General features: G+C 34.9%; 1 pseudogene across 1 annotated transcript; it reads right to left on the reverse strand.

Annotated features, from left to right (window-relative positions):
* Positions 1-14,926: 14,926 nt before the first annotated feature.
* On the reverse strand, positions 14,927-21,285 carry LOC148766625 (transcription factor MYB53-like; annotated as a pseudogene). Its single transcript, XR_016035138.1, has 5 exons — positions 21,151-21,285; positions 20,976-21,040; positions 16,988-17,103; positions 16,602-16,731; positions 14,927-15,258 (listed from the first exon to the last, which is right to left on the reverse strand). The product of XR_016035138.1 is annotated as a transcription factor MYB53-like (transcript).
* Positions 21,286-21,505: the final 220 nt, after the last annotated feature.

Below are 21,505 nucleotides of genomic sequence, written 5' to 3' on the forward strand. Positions count from 1 at the left end.
AATTAATTCCGAAATAATCCGATTTTTTTCTGAAAAATACACCTATAAATAATATATATTATATAATACTTCTTTTTCCGAAAAATACAACTGTGAGTTTTGTTTTAGGATTTTGACATAATGAACTTTTGTTAGAAGTTTTATTGGATATCATGTTGTGTTTATTTTTTTTTATTTTTTTTAACTGAATTTAATAGTTATTAGTTTTACTTTTATCAACGTGAATGTTCTTATTTTTGAAATATTATGAACATTTTAGAAAATCTCGGCTATTTTTTGAAATTTTAAAGCTTATGTGATTTCCGATTTTTTTCCGAAATTCCGAAATTTTCGAGCCTTTTGGAATTGGAATGAATTTTTAGATTCCGAATATTTTGGAATTGGAATTGGAATTGATTTTGTACTTCCGAATTTTTTTGGAAATTTTCCGAAAAGGCTTATTCCTATCCGATCCATCCGACTTTCACCCCTAACTGTAACAATACTATATAAATGGCAAACATATACTTTATCAGTGAACAAATCGTACTATAGTCACGAATCACTTGTACTTCACATGTGTATTCATTGTACTTAGTTGATGAACAAAGCGTACTATATTCACGAATAACCCAAACTTTACCAGCTTATACATTGTACTTATTTGGTGAACAAAGCGTACTATATTCACGAATAACCCGAACTTTACCAGCTTATACATTGTACTTATTTGGTGGACAAAGCGTACTATATTCACGAATAACCCGAACTTTACCAGCTTATACATTGTACTCTTATGTTCACTAATTAAACAACAGTACATAGGTTTTACATAGCATGTAGACTGAAAATATTACTAGATTCAACACTATCAAACTATGAACTACTCCACCTTCAGAATTGCAATTCTTCACTTCACTTTCTTGATGGACTTGGTTCATCGACGCACTTGTAGCTTTATTTTCTTCACGATTTGAGTTGGAAAAAGTTTGCCCAACTTCAAATGGTTCACACCAATGGGAGTAGCCATGGTGTGGGCAACAGTAAAATAACCTTCCGGGATTCGAAACCATTGTGGGGTGGGTGGGTTTTACAGTGATTTTTTCGTCGGAAAAAGAGGAAACCAGAGGAGAGAAAGAGAGAAGAAATAGAGAAGAAAGAAAGCAGTAGAAACAGAGAAGAAAGAGAAGAAAGAAAGAGAAGATGAAGAGAGAGAAAAGGAAGAGAGAGAAAAGGGTGAGAGTGAAAAAGAAGAGAGAGAATATAATAAAATATATAAAATTCACATTAGGGACTGAACTGCATGTCAGACGCGTGAATAGGGACTGAATTGCTTGAGGAAACTACCTAGGGACTGATCTGTGTGTTGAGTTTTGGATTAGGGATTTATCTGTAGTTTCCCCAATTTACTTTCAATTAGTTACGAATTTTGACTTTTCTTGTTCTGGGTCCAGGTTTTATTTTAGGGTTAATCACAAAAAGGCCTATACAAGAGCACTTAATTAAAAGATGGACATCTAACTTTTTTATATTTTAAATAAATTCAGCTCATTCAAACTTATTTTCAAATAAGGAAAATCTTTTTATATATACAAAAATTACCCCAAATTCATTGAAACCCAATTCAACTCCAATTTTATGATTTACACCCAAATTAAGTCCAATTTCATCCATTAACAAATTTTAACCCTAATTTCAATTTTGACCCCAATTTTGACCCGTCACCACCGGAGACCGGCGTTGACTCTTTTTTTTTGGAAAACTTTATTTTCCTGAAATTTTTTTCCGGACGGTCAACTGCTGTTGACCGCCGAGTATCCGGCATTGACACTTTTTTTTTTTTTCTTAAAAAAAGTATTTTAATTAATATTACTGTCTTGGCTGCTAAATTACTGTCTCCAGCAGTTGTTTAACTGTCGGAGACAGTAATTTAACTGTTAATTGACTTTTTTTTTCTACAAAAATATTTTAATTAATATTACTGTCTTTACTGCTAAATTACTGTCTCCAGCAGTTATTTAACTGTCGGAGACAGTAATTTAACTGTTAATTGACTTTTTTTTAAAAATATTTTAATTAATATTACTGTATTCGTTGGTTAATTACTGTCTGCAACAGTTATGTAACTGTCGGAGACAGTAATTTAACTATCAATTGACTTTTTTATTCTTAATTTTTTTTAATTAATATTACTTTATTCGTTGCTAAATTACTGTCTCCAACAGTTATTTAACTATCGGAGACAGTAATTTAACTGTTAATTGACTTTCTTTTTTTTCTTAAAAAAAATTATTTTAATTAATATTACTTCATTGGCTGCTAAATTACTCCAACAATAATTTAACTGTCTTAGACAATAATATTAATAATATTACTGTTCGGGAAAATAATATTCATAATATTACTGTCCCAAACAGTAATATTACTGTCTGAGACAGTAATTTAGTAGTCAGGACAGTAATATTAAATAAAATATTTTTTTCTAAGAAAAAAAAATCAAAAAAAAAAAGGTCAACGCCGGAGACCGGCGGTCAACGGTGGTTGACCGGCCGGAAAAAAATTTCAGCAAAAAAAAAACAGTCAACGCCGGAATATGGCCGGAAAAAAAAAATTCAGAAAAAAAATTATTTTCTGAAAAAAAAATATTGGGGGTTAATATGATATATTTGTTTAAATCCGGGGTCAATGTCTAATATTAAGGAAGTTAGAGCATAATTGATGGAATTGATAAGAATTATATTATGAAGAGTATTTTAGACTAAAGACATGAAGATGAGTTTAATTGAGAGGCCGTTTTTTTGTGAACTATGTGCATTTAAGTCCCATGTAATGGAGTTTTTTGTCATTCGCCCTTATTGTATTTATTTGGATAAGGTTTTTGAGATGGGTATGTCAAGAAAAAACATATACACATCATTCATTACATTCATTACAAGTGATATATATATATATATATATATATATATATATATATATATATATATATATATATATATATATATATATATATATATATATATATATATATATATGATATGCCTATTGGCCCAGCCCAATAGCCCACATTTACTGGACCACAGGCCCAACTTAATAGTTATTTCTACAGAGGCCCAATCGAACCCAAATAAGGTTGGGCCCGATAAATTGTCTCGACCCAATCAATAAAGTATAAATAGAACTTAAATTCATTGAATGAAGGTACGTTATTATTATTCCCTCAATTCTTCTATTCGAATTCTCTCCACAATTACCAACTATCTTCACGTCTGACTTGAGCGTCGGAGGGGTTTCCGCCGGATCAACCCCCGGCTTAGATTACGTGTTTTCTGTTCGCAGGATCCTAGAGTAAATTAAAGTTCTCAGGACTATCTAGCTCGTGAGCACGTGACCTACTTTGCTCTCCCAGCTTCAACACATTAGGTGATTTATTTTTTACGTCATCAATATATATAAAATCTCAATTTATTTCCATAAACATATATATGAAATGTTCTAACTTCTAACATTAAAAGTTAAAAGAATTTATTAGTTTTTCGTTTTTTTAACATTCTCTATTTTTTTTTACTGTAGGATGAATTGTAGATTTTTTACCAGTCTTAGTCTATTTAAAAAATAATGTATATTATTTTATTTTGATCAGACTCAGAGGATTTCTTTTATAAACATGTTAAATTATTTATGTGTAGCGCACAGATGCAGATTTATAAATAATTGAATTAATTCATAGCAATATTTTAATTAATGACTTTTTAAAATAGTTTATGTATTTTTCTTAGAAAAAAAAAAAGACTTATACATGCAGTGTTGAATTTCGTGTAAATAAGTTATTGACCATTTATCAAATTGGGCCTTTTATATCATAAATTTCAAGTACGGCCCAAATAAAATTTTAATATATATATAGAGAGTGGTTCGATGTATTTTGCCTTCGGGCTTAGACCCGGCCCATGTCCCTACTAATGCCGGGTCATGAACAGTAACTAAATATACAGCAAATCACACGAGAGATGTAAACTCATATATATATATATATATATATATATGTTTGTGCATGCTAGTTGCTGTTTTTGTTGCCGAAAAGCTTGTGAATTGCTACAAGTTGTCATGGGTAGTAAAGAAGCAGTACTAGAAGGTAGATCAACTTCATTAAACCCTTCAAATCGTATGATGTATGTGATTCCACATCGCCGTGTTGCTGTTCGTACTTGTGTGCATGTATATATACATACATTTTTATGAAGAACATGTGTACGCCTTCGATCAATTCTGTATAGATAATTTGATCCCACAATTTCTTCTTCTTGAATTGTTATTTAATGCGTAACTAATTTACTTCTGCAAGTTTTTTCGCAATTTTTTTTGCCTAAACCAAAAAAAAAATAAAAAAATCTGCACGCGTGAACCCCGCAAGTCTAATTTCACTGGCACACAGTACAGATGACAAATTTGTCCTGACACTAATAGCACTAGAAGCTACTAATTAATTAATTAGTTACCCCACTAAAAAAAATATTTTAGTACTATCGGAAAATATTTTAATTAATATGTTAGATAATTTACTGTAATTAGTCCGTCAATTAAGGTGGTGATCGATAAGCACATGTTTGATTCCGTTAGTACTATCGGAAAATTGACGGAAAGATTTAAAAGTGTAGATTTTTTAATACGAAGGACTCAATGTGTTTTTTTATGAATAAAAGAACCAAATGTGAAATTAGTGCAAATTTCAGGGATGGAAAAGTAGGTGTAGGAAACAAACCAACTTGAAGACAATTTCAATATTTGTGACTGTTTTATCATTTTCTATTATTTTAATAATCTGAATGGACTAAATAAAACTATATTGTATAATACAATGGAGGAATTTGTAATTAAGGGTGAGTTTGAGCCTCGCCGATGGGTGCAATTGCATCTCCACCTTCCCTTCTGTCATGCAATTTATTGTTTATTATTACTTATTAGTGAGTGAGAGAGAGGATCCGGCCACCATCTGCAGCTTCTGCTACTTCTTCATTCATGTTGAAGAAAATGACTTATCATTGTCCTCATGAATATTTATAAACAACATTAACCCAAAGATTAAAAAAGACACTTACTAATGAACTTTATCGGGTGAGTTTTAACCGTAAATCTAATCAAGTAATCATCCACTAAGTATACATACACGTGGATATATCTCTTTGATTTGAACCGTACGGTTTTGAAAAGTCAAGCCCCTAACTACCAAAAGACACATTAAAGTTAAATATTTGATAGTTCCTAATCAATTGGAGCATAACGGTTTCAGGCTTATTGTTAAGTGTATATTTTTACACTTTATCGTATCTTTTTATTTGAGCTTTTGATGTGTTTTAACGATAATTGGTGCTTAAAAAGTTGATTTATTGTATTTTAGGTACAAATTGAAGAATTGGAAAAGTATGGGGTCAAAACTGCAATTTTGGAGAAAATATGGGCCAAAAGCGAAAAAATCAAAATTCTGAAGATTTAAAGCTCAGACCCCGTCCGAGTTTTAGTACAAATTGTGAGACCCCCGTCCGAGACTCCGAAGTTGCGCAGTAAAGGGATTTTAATTGCACAAGGAAACTGCCTTCTTCCCCAAGTTCTTCACCCTATATAAGACCAAGTCAAGCACACAATTGGAGATTTTTTTACGAAATTTGACACCACAATACGCGAGGAACGAAGATCAACGAAGACTCAAGCATAGTTTTTCTTAATTAATTTATTTCTTTTATTTTCTTTATCATAAGAATCACGAGTAGCTAAGTCTTTCTAGGATTTTATTTGGAACCCTATGTGGGATTTATGAACCCAATTCTATGATTTTATGCAAGTTTTAATTCCGGATTATTTCTTCTACTTTTTTTATTAAGTGCATGAATTTGATCACCTTATGTGCTTTTATGTTATTGTTAATCGCATGAATCGGAAGATCGGGTTAATAATTAGAACTGTGGTAGAAGAGCCTTTGTGGTATTAACATAGGAATATAGTTAATCTCTTAGGTAGCCATTATTGAGATTTGTGTTTAATGTTGTGTTCTAGAATTAATTGCATAGGAATATAGTAATTGAATCTAGAGTATTAGAATCGTAATACACGCGGAAGCGGGTTATGATTAATTTAGCATCTCAGGTTAATAATTCGGGTTAATTGCTTGCATAATTGAAGGAATTGGGGGAATAATAATCACATAGGGGAAGAATAAAATCCTAGGCTTGTTTACTCTGATAAATCGTCGTGCTTAATTTGTTTCTTGTTTTTGTCTTTTTAATTGCTTTAGTTTAATTTCGTTTATTAATCATCTTTCGACTGTGGAGGGTGGACTTGATAATAATTGGTAGAATTTAGCGTCTAGGATTAGATAAATAAATATTCTCTGTGGGATCGATACTTGGACTTAAAAAATCCACTTTATTACTTGTACGATACGTGCACTTGCGTGTAGGTTTTCGCCCAACAAGTTTTTGATAGTTCCGGTTTAAATATTTGATAGTTCCTAATCAATATACCATGCATGTACTAGTTCACAAGTTGAGGTTCTCTTCAAATTACCCTTTCATCTTTATATATATATATATATATATATATATATATATATATATATATATATATATATATATATATATATATATATATATATATATATATATATATATATATATATATATATATATATATATATATATATATATATATATATATATATATATATATATATATATATAATATTGATGATGCTAAAATGTAGCTCACCTAGGGTGGTGTAGAAAACGAGCTGGGAGAGCAAAGCAGATCAGTAGCTTGACAACTTGATGATCCTGAGGTACCTGCGATCATAGAACACATGAACTAAGCCGGGGGTTGATCCGGCGGAAACCCCTCCGACGCTCAAGTCAGACGTGCTGATCATAGAAATAGTCCAGAGAATACAGTTGATAGTATTGCTCAGTTAATAGGACGTACCTTGATAAAATGAGTAAAAACTCTATTTATATGTCGTTTATTGGGTTGAGTTTGCTTTGTTGGGCACAAGCCTTACTTGAAGGTGTTTGGGCCTCGGTGATATTGGTCTTCGATATTGGGCTCGTGGCCCAGTAGGTAAATAACTCGTAGGCCCATGGGGTTGGCCCAATTAGGCATATCATTAAGCCCCCCACTTTCGAGTCGATGTGGGGGCCATGTCGAAATGGGTTCTCAATCGTGTCGAGAGTGAAAATTGTAGTGTTCGTTCTTTGGCATATGGCCTGATGGTGTGCGAAAATGCATTGGAGCGTGTGTCGGAGGGGCGTGAATGCGCGTTGGCGCGTAGCGCGACTAAGTTGTCGCTATGTAAGTTATTTGAGTCGTCGGTGTTGTCCCGCGACGATGTAGTAGCGAATTGTCTCCTCGTGGGAGTTGTCTCGTCGCGGGGTAATATAGTTGATCGAGTTATCTCCTCGTGGGAGTTCTTTCGCGATAATGTGGTAGCACGGATCAAGTAATCTCCTCGTGGGAGTTGTCTCGTCGTGGGGTAATAGAGTTGATCGAGTTATCTCCTCGTGGGAGTTGTCTCGTGATAATGTAGTAGCACGGAGCTAGTATTCTCCTCGTGGGAGTTGTTATTTATCGACATTGTCAATGTTTTGACGCGTTGCTTGTATGTGTTTACATATAGCCTTGTGCGTGATGTACTTGAGGAGGGGATCAGGCTCTCAAGAGTTTTTTTATGGGGATCGTGCCCCTTGTTAGACCTCGTGGGTCGTAAGTATGTTTGGACCGTGGCCACGTTTTAATGAAGGACCCATCGAAAACAAGTAGATAAATTTTGAGTAATCAAGCTGGCCAGGCTATATAGATTCTCATAATATCTCTAAGTGTTTCTAGGGTTGTAATCGTGCTAACTTGAGCTTGCGATTATGTAGTGCATTGCGAGCGAGTTGTCTCTTCAAGAGAGTTGTCTTGCAGCGAAGTTGTAGGAGCATTGGATGACGCGCGATTGAGGTTGCTCTGAGCGAGTTGTCTCCTCGTGGGAGTTGTTTCGCAGCGAGTCTTATTATCGAGCGAGGTGGTTGTACGTGGGAGTTGCCTTGCAACGGACTTGTAGTATCGAGCGAGTTGGCTCCTCGTGGGAGTTGTCTCGCTGCGGGTTGTGTTACCAAGCGAGTTGGCTTCTCGTGGGAGTTGTCTCGCTACGGGTTCGTAGTACCGAGCGAGTTGGCTCCTCGTGGGAGTTGCCTCGCTGTGGGTCGTAGGATGGAGCGAGTGGTCTCCTTGTAGGAGTTATCTCGTTGTGGGTTCGTAGACCCGAGGGAGTTGGCTCCTCGTGGGAGTTGCCTCGCAACGGGTTATAGGACGGAGCGAGTTTGCTCCTCGTGGGAGTTGTCTCGCTACGGGTTGTAGTTCCGAGCGAGTTGGCTCCTCGTGGGAGTCTTGCAAGCCTCCCACTCTCGAGTCGATGTGGGAGTCGCGTCGAAAAGAATACCGGATTGTATCGAGAGTAGTAGGTGTTGTCGTGTTCCGTTCATTGTTGTCGTGGCGTGGAGAAATAATATATATATATTTTTATCCGTTTGAGAGCGCGCGCAAATTGGCGAGGCGCATTGGAGAGCTCGCGCAATTTGGTGAAGCGCGTTGAAATTCTCGTGCGAATTGGTGAAGCGAGGTGAAATCGGCACGCGATTTAGTGGTGCGCAGTGCAAATTCCGCGCGATTAGGTGACTAGTGGGAGGGGCGCGCGCGAATCCATGTAGTCTTGGGACGCGCGCATGATTGATGGAGGGCTGATGCATGACTTTGGAGGAGGATGATCTGATGGGTGAGCAGCACGTGCTGCTCTCTTTATTTTAAAATTTTTTTTTTTGTTGTTTTTTTTTTTTTTTATTTTGCATGATGTGACATGCGAGAGGCCATGCAAGCTGCTGCTGCTTGCTTTCTTTTTTCAATTTCTTTTACTTCTTTTACTTCTTTTTTCTTTTTTTTTTTGAGTGGCGCGCGCGGCCCTAGGCAGAAGGAGAGGCTGCCCATGTGGGGCTGACGCGCCTTGGAAGGTGCGCGACTTGTATGGCGCGCTGGGAGCCGCGCGGCTTGGAGGGAACCGGCCGGGTGCTGGGAGGCGCGCGATCAGCTTGGAGGGCTAATATTATTTTATTATATATTTTTTTTTTCGCGCATGCCATTCGAGGCGCGCGTTTGCAAATGCACGGGTACGGCTGCCATCGCGCGTGCTGTGCACGGACTAGCCTCTTTTGTACCTCTTTTTTTTTTTTTTTATCATCTTCTTCTTTCTTCTTCTTTCTTCATTTTCTTTTATTCTTCACCATCTTCTTTTTTCTTCTTCTTTCTTCTTTTTCTTTCTTCTCATCTTTTTTTTTTTTTTTTTTTTTTAAGTGGTTGATGTTCACCCCTTGGGGATGTTCTATTTTTTGAATAGGGCGATTATACTCGTTCCTTGAGATGGGATGTGCACCCCCTTGGGGATGCTCTATTTTTTGAGTAGAGAGATTATACTCGTCTCTTGAGATGTGATGTGAACCCACTTAGGGTTGAAAGGTAAGGGTGATGCCAAACCTTAGGATGAGGATAACTGCCCGCTGTAGGATGAGGCGCTCGAGATCTATGGTATAAGGTGGATGCGCATGGTTGTGCCATTGGTTCGCGCGTGCGCGTAAGACCTTTTTTTTTTTTGTTTTTTCTGTTTTTGAAGTAGGGACGTGAAACACTTGATGGTATGTGAAACCCCTTGGGGTTGAAAGGTAAGTGGATGGACCACCCTTGAGATGAGATGCCCAACTTTAGGATGGGGTAGCCCCTCATTTAGGATGAGGCGATCACGAACCACTGGGGTGAGATGCCCAACCTTGGCGATATATGGTGTCACTGATTCAGTGGCAGCACGAGTTGAATCTTCTGTGATCATACGCTGAAGGTCTTCTTCGGTTATTTGAACCGTTCGAGAAGTAAGTAGAAATTGATCATGTTGAGGACCCAGTGGGGCCTCACGAGGAGGAGCGTTGGCTCCTGCTATGACGAATGAAATGTTTTGGGGGCGATGTGAACCCCCAGGGAGTCGATAACCCTTGGCGAACGAAATATTGTAGGAGTAAATGTAAGCCCCTAGGGAGTCGATAACCCTTGGCGAACGAAATATTTTGGGGGCGATGTAAGCCCTAGGGAGTCGATAACCCTTGGCGAGCGAAATATTTTGGGGGCAGATGTAAGCCCCCAGGGAGTCGATAACCCTTGGCGAGCGAAATATTTTGGGGGCAGATGTAAGCCCCCAGGGAGTCGATAACCCTTGGCGAGCGAAATATTTTGGGGGCAGATGTAAGCCCCCAGGTAGTCGATGGCGGTGGTGACATAGGTGGCTCCACATGTGGAGCAGGTGCTGGTATCGCGTTGGGAGCATCTGCTCCCATCGTGGCGATATATTGAGTCACGACCTCTGTGGCAGCGCGAGTTGAAGATTCTGCTATCATGCGTTGAAGCGCATCCTCGGTTACTTGAACCATTCGAGGAGCAAGGAGTGATGGATCGGCGAGTGGTGGGTCCCGAGGGGGATCACCTGAACCTCGCGAGGCGGATCCATGGGATGTGGAGGAGGTTGCAAGCCAGAGCCTCAACGAGGTGGGAGGTCGTTAGCTGTGTCATTTTCTCTCCGAGCAGACGCCTCAAGAGGATCTTGTTGGCTACGTGATCTGGTTTGCATCGTTCCCACAGACGGCGCCAAAATGATGATGCTAAAATGTAGCTCACCTAGGGTGGTGTAGAAAACGAGCTGGGAGAGCAAAGCAGATCAGTAGCTTGACAACTTGATGATCCTGAGGTACCTGCGATCATAGAACACATGAACTAAGCCGGGGGTTGATCCGGCGTAAACCCCTCCGACGCTCAAGTCAGACGTGCTGATCATAGAAATAGTCCAGAGAATACAGTTGATAGTATTGCTCAGTTAATAGGACGTACCTTAATAAAATGAGTAAAAACTCTATTTATATGTCGTTTATTGGGTTGAGTTTGCTTTGTTGGGCACAAGCCTTACTTGAAGGTGTTTGGGCCTCGGTGATATTGGTCTTCGATATTGGGCTCGTGACCCAGTAGGTAAATAACTCGTAGGCCCATGGGGTTGGCCCAATTAGGCACATCAAATATATATATATATAAATAAATAAATAAAAAATTAATCTTGGTACTAATGTTTCTAGAGTGGCCATTTGAATGTTAATAATCGGAAGTGGTGTAAAAGAAAGAGTGAACATATATATAAAAAGTTGACATTTTGGTTCTTGATGTAACCAACAGGTTTCTGAAGTAATATTATATTATTTGTTTTATACGAGGAAACAATAATCAAAACCCCACAAACATTCTCTGCTGATCTGGATTGAAATTTATTTTATTTTATATTAGTTATAATGAGTTTTGACTTATTTTGTTTAATTTGCGGTAAGTTTTAATGACAATAATATAAGCTATATTATATTAACTATGTTTGATAAACTCGATTTAAAGATTGTAATTCTTACTTTAACAAGATTCATATTTAGATTAACTGACATAAATCCTCAACTTGCCAACTTGCTACATCAACAACCGGATCTTCTAAATTAATGAACAAACTCTTATAATAGAGGTCAACACAATATAATTGCGGACAAAAAGAAAAGTAAAAAAGTCAAAGAATAAATTACAGTCAATATAGTATAATAATGGGCAAAGGAAAAAAAAAAAGGAACTATTAGTGAGAACTCCCTCTAACATTATTTTAATAGGGATGGGTCCAGTTCCTTTTCCTTTATTAGTGAGAAACCCATTCTTTTTATATTCTCAAATTTACTCTCTCACTATTCACTACCTATTATCCACTAGTTTGATATTTATTTTTTATTTTTTTATAGTTTAATTTTAATTTTCGTTTTTTTTATTTATTTCTTCTTTAAAAAATAATATTTTTTTTAAAAAAACTTTTTTATTTTATTTTTTTTAATATTTTTCTTTAAATATTCCTTTTCTATATTCTTTTAGTTTTCAGTTAAAACAACTATATGCCAATAAACGACTATTATTAAAACGACTATTATTAAAACCACTATTATTAAAACAATTAGTATTAAAACAATGATACATCAATTTCACAATTCATTAAGTTAATTATATATTATATTATTTCTATTGTAAGATTAATTAATTATTTAATCAAAACATCTCCAAAACAACTATTTGTTAAATCAACTATTTATTCAAACAATAAAATTATTGTGTAAAAACAACTATATTGCTATACGAAAACAACTATATTAAATCAACTACAAATTATTGAAATCCACAAAAGCAAAAGCAAAAAAACATACCAAAATTCCAACAAAAACGACTATTATTGAAACCAACTACAACCGTTACGAAAACAACTATATCTTTTTGAGTAACACGAACACAATTTCAACAAACCAGCCTCCCAAACAATACCTTCTCCTCGTGGTCAATCTATTCCATTACAGCGGTGGTAGAGGCGGTCTTCCGACGAGGATTCCAGGAATGCTTCCAAAAATCGAAAGAACAAAAAAAAAAAAAAAAAAACTATATTGCTGCAAAAGATACCCTTCAACAACCATACAAAATAGTATAATAACGAAAACAACTATACTAAATAGTAGAATAACGAAAACAACTATATTGCTGCAAAAGATACCCATCAATAAAAACATCTCCGAATTGTTTTTTTAAATTATGGTTGCGGTGGAGCAGAGCGATGTTACCAGATCTGACGATGGAGACGAGGGTGGAGGTAGAGAGGGGTTAACCATTACCAAAAAAAAAAACGAAGGGTCTCCCATAGTCGATTCCAACGCCTTTGGTGGCTACGAATATAACGAACAAAGCGAACTAAGCGAGAATCGACTCCATAGCGGCTATTGTTCTTTAATTTTCTTCATGGTGCCGGAGATTTGAGAACGACTCCTTCGTCGTTGTTGAGATGTGGCGCCACCTTCGTCCTCCGTTTAGCCGCCGCCTCCACCGCCATTACCGGATCCCAGATCGAGAAAGAAGAGAAGTGGTGGAGATGAGTGTCGATGAGAGAACGGTTGTTGGTATAAAATATGCGGCTAGGGTTTATTTTAACAAAATTTGGCAACTAAGGGTAATATAGGTTTAGCACCTAATAATTATGTAAATAATAATTAAAATTAAATAATGGAGGGGGTTTCACTAATATTGTAAAAGGGGTTGGATCCATTCTAATTTACCCTAATATAGTGGGGGGTTCTCACTAATAATCCCAAAAAAAAAATCTATTTATTGATCAACGGTGTATAATAGCTAGTAAAAGACAGTGAATGGCGATCCACGGTCAACAAATCAAATTAAGGTTCAATTTATGTTTCAAATATTTTAATTTGTTGTGTAATTCATAGAATTATAAGTAATTTGTCAAAAAGAACTTATGCCAATAGATTTATCAACGAACCAAGTTTCTTCTTTTTTTTTTTTTTTCTTAACATTAATGCCATTATAATTATAACGTGCAAATTACGACCAACCCTGAGGTAAGGTCAAATTATGCAAAAACCACCTCAGTTTGCATAGTTACAACTTACAAGTACCCCACTCAATTATGTACTACCTTACGAAAAAATCCCCCCTGCTGACAAATTTAGGGGCGTTTATTCAGAAAAAAATGTACAGAAATTGCTGGGTCGCGCCAAAATTTCATACCGTTTAGCGTTTAGTTCGATAAATAACTGAATTACCAAAATTTTATAACAAATATTAATTTTTAATTTAATTAATAATAATTTAAATACTAATATAATATTTATAAATATATATAAAATGTAATAAATCACCTTTTCTTAGAACCAGCGGTCCCAAGCCTAAAAATTAAATCGTAAATTGCACGATTTGAAATTTCGAACAACCATAATCGTGTTATGCATGCAATTTTGAGCCTAAATAAAATTTTAATCAATATAGAGTTGTCCGGAGTCGGATTTATTTTTGTATTCGGGCTTTATGTTTTGACCCGGCCCAGGACCCGACTAGTGCGAGTAATGAACACTGAACGAACCCCCCATTTTCTTCTCTACGTGATATACTACTGTTTAAAGCTCATAAAAATTTTCAAGTTTTCAAAATTTGCAATCTAGTCCTAATTAATTTGTATTTCTCATAAAATAAAGAGATAATTTCATAACTTACAATTTCACCCTTATTTCTATTTCTCAAGGTTTAAAGAATTGTTCTAAAATTAAATTTGGAGTTTTAATGATAGTTTGTATATTATGCAACTGTAATATTACAAACTTAGATTGAATTTTCCCTACCATCCAGAGTTTCTTGCAATCTGTTATACGTGAGGTGATAAAGGATACAATCAAGATTTAAGAATTATATCAAAGATTTTCGACATTTATTTTGGATTATCCGAACACATATGTTTCTCTTCAACTCAGTAATTCGGATTAATGAGATACTAAACAAGTGTAGTAGAACAATGATTCAGCCTCCTTTTAAGTGGTTTTACCATAATTTTGCTGGATATATATTGTCTTTAAGAATGTATGTTTAGTGACAGAATTAGAGGCGAACAACTAATACGTTGCTAAAAATGAAAGTTTAGCGACAGAATTAGAGATGGAAGACATAATTAATCAATACAACTGAACCGGATACGATAACTAGTGTTACATACTTACATTTATTATGCATATAAGAAAACAATCCGACTATCCGAGGCAAGTTAGGTACTTAACTCAATACGAACCTAATCAAACTTTGTTATAAGGAATATAACGGCAACATTATCCAATGTCTAAAAATTTGTCCGCACTGCAACATGCTAAATGACCATCTCAAACAAAGCCACCGCCTCCGCTCCTCCTCCTCCACCACCACCACCACCGGCATAGCCACCTTGTTTGGACATGATAAAAGTATGGACAAATCCAAGAAAAGACGACAACGCGCTCGTGACTACTACATTATATTATTCATTGTGAGCACGTTACGTTGTCGTCTTTTTTGGGATTTGTCCATACTTTCATCATGTCCAAACAAGGTGGCGCCCATTCCGGTGGTGGTGGAGGAGGAGGAGTGGAGGCGGTTGCTTCGTTCGAGATGGTCATTAGCATGTTGTCTAAGGCGAAAAAATCGTTATTTGTTATGATTTCGCCTCCTCCGGGACTTGTCCACGTCATCCCTTGCCATTTTAGCTAATCTCTTCTTTAAATTTGTGTTCCAATATAATTCTTTATCTCGTTGTCGGTCCTCTTCGGTAAGTGTCGCGCTATCCTTGACCACCTAATTATTTATTACATGCACAAAACAAAATGTAAGAATCCAATAATCATTTGATAGTTAAGATAACATTAATCAATCAATAAATTGATAATATTAACGTAACCAGTAACTATATCCATCTTTAAAGAGGGGAAAAAAAAAAAGAATGAAAAAAAATCAACGAGTTAATACTTAATTAATTGATGTACTGAATATTTGTTTGTATAGTGGCATTTAATACTTCACACATGGAACCACATTTATTTTGTTCGTACATATACAGTAGTATGGAAAATGATCGAGCAAGCTGTCTGCACTATCTTGTACATATAGAGCATTTATGTAAGATAAAACTATATGTTTTACACCTAATTAACTTTCACTTTCGTGAGATTTTCTTGGAACTTAATTCTATAACTAAATAATGAATAAAAGAAACCTCCCTTAAAAATTCAATGTCGTTTAGTTAACTCATTGTATAGTAGTTTTAATCTTTCTATAATATTTTCTAAAAGAAATAATAATTATGGAAGATAATTTTGCTCTTTCTTTATACTAATAAAATAATATCTTTATATAACACATCACGGTCTACCTACCTCCTTCACATTACCACTTATCTATGTAACTCGTCATTGCATCTTTCTTCTCTAAAAAACTTCAATCGTTAGTGAGAAACTTAGAAAATATTATTGTTCAGCCGCATCGAGTTGCGAACTTCTATTCCTCGTCGCGGGACACATATGGAGAACTATAAAATATAAGGAAGGTGTGTGTGTTTGTGGGTATCTCAATGATAAATATCTACCCAGTGTAGCATGGAATAGACCGTGTAATTTGTCCTACAACATATATAAATATTTTAGTAAGGGTAAAAATATATATCATTTGTTGAATTTTGGTTGAATATTTAATATAACTCACATCTCATCAAAGACTTTTCAACATAGTTTCATAGTGAAGCACTAACGTGTGATTTAGTCCGTGTCTATCTTTGTGCCAACATTTCGTTAATTACAACTGCTGCATGTCTTTCCAAAACTAATCAATATATCTATATATATATATATATATATATATATATATATATATATATATATATATATATATTAAAAATGTTCCAGTTAATTAAGCACATTTTCTTTAATTAATTATCTATAAAAAAGAAAGCACATTTCAACGTTGACAAAAGTTGCACGTACGCGAACATTCCAAATCAATCCAGAATTAAACAGGATTTTTAACCGTCGATGGGTTTATACAACCATCCATTAAGCATATATATACATGGATGTATGAGTGATTATGTGCAGATTAACGATTAATAATCACCGGTATATATTGTAGCATCAAATAATTAGCACCTGTTTCCAAGAAGGGCATGCAGCTGAATGATGGTCTGCTCTTCCTGAAAGCTGAACTTCCCCCTCTTAATATCTGGCCTCAAATAATTGTTCCATCTTAATCTGCAGCTTTTCCCACATCTTCGAAGCCCTATACAAACATTTCGTTAGCCATGCATATTTACATATATATATATATATATATATATATATATATATATATATATATATATATATATATATATATATATATATATATATATATATATATATATATATATATATATATAGGTGCACTGTGAAAACCTCACTCTGAGACAATATATATAGCTTGCAAATAACACGATATATGTATTTGGAAAAAAAACGTATTCATATGTATTATACATAGGTACGTACGTACGTACCGGCTTTTAGAGGGAGGTCTCTCCAGTTTCCATGGCCATGTTGTTGCATATAAGTAAAGAGTTTACTGTCTTCTTCAGGTGTCCATACCCCTTGCTTCAGGTTTCCACCACGTACTCTTATTTACCTACAAGTAATATGCAATCTACTAAGCTGCCCAAATACATCTATATATAGACTACCTATTTACATATACATTATATCGTCGGTCTCGTAACAACCGCCCCCCCCCCCCCCCCCCCCCCCCCCCCCCTTCCGTTTCATATTAAGTGGCGTTTTTTTTGCCACAAAAAAAAAATTCCATATTAAGCGTCGCTTTAGGTTTTCAAGGACAATAATTAATTTTACCAAGTTTGCCCTTTATCATCGATTGTTCAAATTCATTAATTTATTACTAAGAGATCATTTTAATAGTATTCCAAAGGATAATTTAGGGATCTTCTATTAAAAAGTAGGCTATTAATTATGTTTTTTGTGGGAATTTTCCTTCGTCGCACTTAATATGAAATGGAGCAACCTAACAAACCCTAATGACATATATATTTGTATTTTTTTTAAAATTAATTATTATTATTATTTCATTTTCAATTTTCCAGCCTTTTGACTTTCATAGCAAATCAGATTGCAAAGCGGCTAACAAAACCCTTATCCTCTCGGATAGTCTTATGATCTAAGTTTTTTTTATGTTATTTCGGTAATTTAAATTTCAAAACTATTTTTTTTAATAATATATAATTTAGTTTCCTGGTACAACATAAATATTTACAATGCTAACCCATGCATGCATTGCACAGGGAGAATTGCTGGTATCTAAAAATAATACAAGTTATGCTTTTTTCCCTCCGGTTAATTATTACAACCGGTTTTAGTTTTGACATGTCTGTAAAAAGTTGGGCAAATAGTGAAGCCAAGGGGACAAAATAAAGATGATTAGGTTTCAGAATTCAGATCCGGTTAGATGAGAAAATTAAGTAGCTAAGTGGGGTACTATATCAGGCATCAGCTGATGTGGATAGATGCTTCCTATTTTTTTAGTATTTTTCATATTTAACATAAATTTGCAGTATTTATAGTATTTTAGTAGGGCCGCTAGTTAAAAAAAAAAAGAAGGATAATTTGACCTTTCCCATGTACTTTGGCTCAATAAATTTTTATCACATTCAACTCTCAATTGCATTAATTTGTCTACTTATACTTGAAAAATTATCCCAATGTGTCCATTGCCGTTAGTTTAAAGACTTTTAACATTAACACCGTTTGATCTAAGTCTGAAAATTACTAAAAAGTCACCCTCTCAATTTAAATAATTATTAAAAAAATAAAAATAATTAAAATAATTAAAAAAAACAAATAATAAAATAATAAAAAATTCAAACAACGAGAAAACATAGTCCACGACGCCAGCCACAATTTATCTTTTATTTTTTTAATTTTTTTAATAATTATTTAAATTGGGAGGGGTGGCTTTTCTGTAATTTTCAAACTTTCAAACGGTGTTAAGGTCAAATGTGTGGAAAAAAACGGCGAGTGCCACATTGAGATAATTTTTCTAGTACTGGGGGGCAAATCGATGCAATTGTAAGTAGAAGGGGGTAAAGTGATATCGAGCCAAAGTACAATGGGGTGAATCGATGCAATTGAGAGTAGAAGGGGGTAAAGTGATATCAAGCCAAAGTACAAGGGAAGAAAATGATATCGAGCCAAAGTAAAGGGAGAAAGTGAAATTTACCCTAAAAAATATCAAATATAGAGTATCATGGTTTATAACTTTATATAACAATCGAAAATTAATTACCTGAAAAAAATATTAAAACAATATTGATCATCAATTATATATATACGAAGTAACTGTTCTAAAAGCAATCGATCGTGGAATCTGAATTCAACATGTAAATATGTTTCAAGAATGAATTAACAAGTACTCAAGAAATGAAACAACTGATGAACTGATCTCCTCCAATCATAGAAAACCCTAACTGTTAACTAACTTTCAAACAATCTTTCTAGCGTGAAATATCCCGTGTTCTGCATTCAGGGGCGGACCCACGATCAAAGGTTAGGGGGCGGGTTATTTAAAACTTATGTTATTTTAATCGAACTATGTAAATATTGTGTGTATATTTAAAAAATAAAATAAAGCCTAGAAATTAGGATAGTCACATTTATGACCTGTGAAAGCTACTATACTAGTACGAGAGTAAAAAGACAGAACACGTACTGTGTTATTAACTGCATATATATTAATTGTTTTTAATAGTGCAATGCAATCGTACATGTATAGATGAATATTATTGTTACCCAAAACTGAAGGTATACCAATAATCATCTGGAAATTGTGTGTTCTATGAATATTAATTTTATGCGGAATACCTTAATCACATAATCTTGAAATCAAATCCATCTTAAGAACATAAGCACATAATAGAGATTATTGGCATACCGTTCGCCATAGATTTCGATAGAGACGATGAACGATAGCAATTTACAAGGCCAGCCTAGCCAGGCCTCCTTTGAATCTCCTTGAGAACTTTATTCGTAGGACACCTTCTTCTCTCTATCTCTCTAATATCACAACTCACTAGTATTATGTGTAAGTGATGGAATTCTCAATTGCATCTGATGGTTGAGGAGAAAAGCTGTGGATTTCTTTTATAGACGAAAGAGAGGGCCATGATTGATTTGTAACGGAAGAAGACAAATCCCACCCATCATGGTCTTTTATTACCTTCAACGTTACAAATCAATTACCATAAAATCACCTTAATACCATAATTTGAATTACCCACAATTTAATTAATTAAAATAAAGATTAGTGGACCAAAAAAAATAAAACGTTAAAAACGTAAAACTAACAAATGCATGCTCTTACTGAGTAAACTGTAAAAGCTTCTTAAGTGTTTTTTGTTGTTTCCATGAAATCAATTTCTCCTCTTTACATATGCATATTTTGAATTATGTTGCTTTATATCTTTCTAAATCAAATTCATACTAAAGAAAATACACAAATACTTCATCGAATATTACTCTCTCAAGCCCCAACTCCAAGCATGCATATATTGAATGAAGCCATAAATTATCATGAACTACTTTGCTATGTAAGAAATAAATATTTCTCCATTTGATTTATCTACCATTCGTTGTGCTACGGGCTCAAGTGTCTGAGAACCCAATCCCAGAAGGTTGACGTGACTACATTCAGCCCAATATCAGAAATAAGGGCGCAATACTTGCACTATAACATGGACTGGAAAAAGGCCAAACTTGGGGGCTACAAAACATCTTGTGGGTTACTACATTCGGACCAAACAGGAAGATTGCATGGCCCTCTCCATTGAACTGACCCAGACCGCGGGTTACAAAACAACTCGCCCTCAGTAGACAAACACGGCTCTCAGTGATCATATTTGATAAGGAACGTCAAATTGGATTCGAATTGCAAAATAACTATTTAATTCGGAGAAGAGTTATTAATGGGCATTGGTGGAAATATCGAAAGAAATTATCGAAAAATGAGGGTTTTCTACGAACTCAAATTGTATTTGAGTACGAAACGAACTCTATCTGTCAAATTTCAGCAATTTAACGTCGTTTAGACTACTAAAAGTTTATTTTTGCTATTTAAGGCAAGATTTAGAAAATTAATATCAAATCATAGAAAAATCGTATTAGAATTGCGTAAATTGGGTTGCTCTCAAAATTAAGAGATCTACTAGAATCAGACTCTAACTCATTTTTGCCATTTTTTTGTAATTTTTAGTATTTTTTAGTTTAATTAGGGTTTTCAGTTTTATACTTTTATTAGTATAAATAGTTGCCTTAGGACTTTATTTTGAGAAGAATTTCGAATTTTAATAAAATTTTTAGAGTTTTCTCTATTTTCTAGTGGATTCCAGAGTTTTTGGTGGATTTCGAATGTTATTTTATTCTATAGCTAGGTTTAATTCGTAGAAATTAATTCATTTTTGTGCTTCCGTTATGCGTCAATATCACCCCACGTGTGCCCTAACCACTGACGGACTCACAACCCAATCCCTAAACTGATACAAGTACAGCGCCTTAAGGCACAAAATGAGGGGTTAATTTTAACTTCTTAAGAGATGCAAATTTTATTATATTTCTCTCTCATTATGTACATACCGTTTTTCACTGTTTCAACTGATTTTACCGTCGGAGGACTAACACCGAAAAAACCTTTCCCAACACTCCTTTTACAAGTCTCGTGAAACATTTGGACTCTCCTTGTTTGGGCTTTCTCTTTTTTCGGCCCATTTTCCTTATTGTTAGTGATAAGGCCAGCCATTTAGGCTTCGTCACATTGTATATTAAAGTTGGCATATTATGTGGGGTAAAATAACCATCTACCTGTTGTATGGAAATGCACAATAAATCCATATGTTACGAAAATTAGCAAATGGGTCGAATATGGATGGCAGCGGGATGGGTACCCTCGAAAATAGATAATACAAGAATTATTATCAATTAGAATAGTCAGGGCCGGTCCGGGGTATTTGGTGGCCCTG

The sequence above is a fragment of the Erythranthe guttata genome, chromosome 12 (genome assembly GCF_056151865.1).
Source record: "Erythranthe guttata isolate IM_541 chromosome 12, IM_541, whole genome shotgun sequence".
Taxonomy (NCBI): Eukaryota; Viridiplantae; Streptophyta; class Magnoliopsida; order Lamiales; family Phrymaceae; genus Erythranthe; species Erythranthe guttata.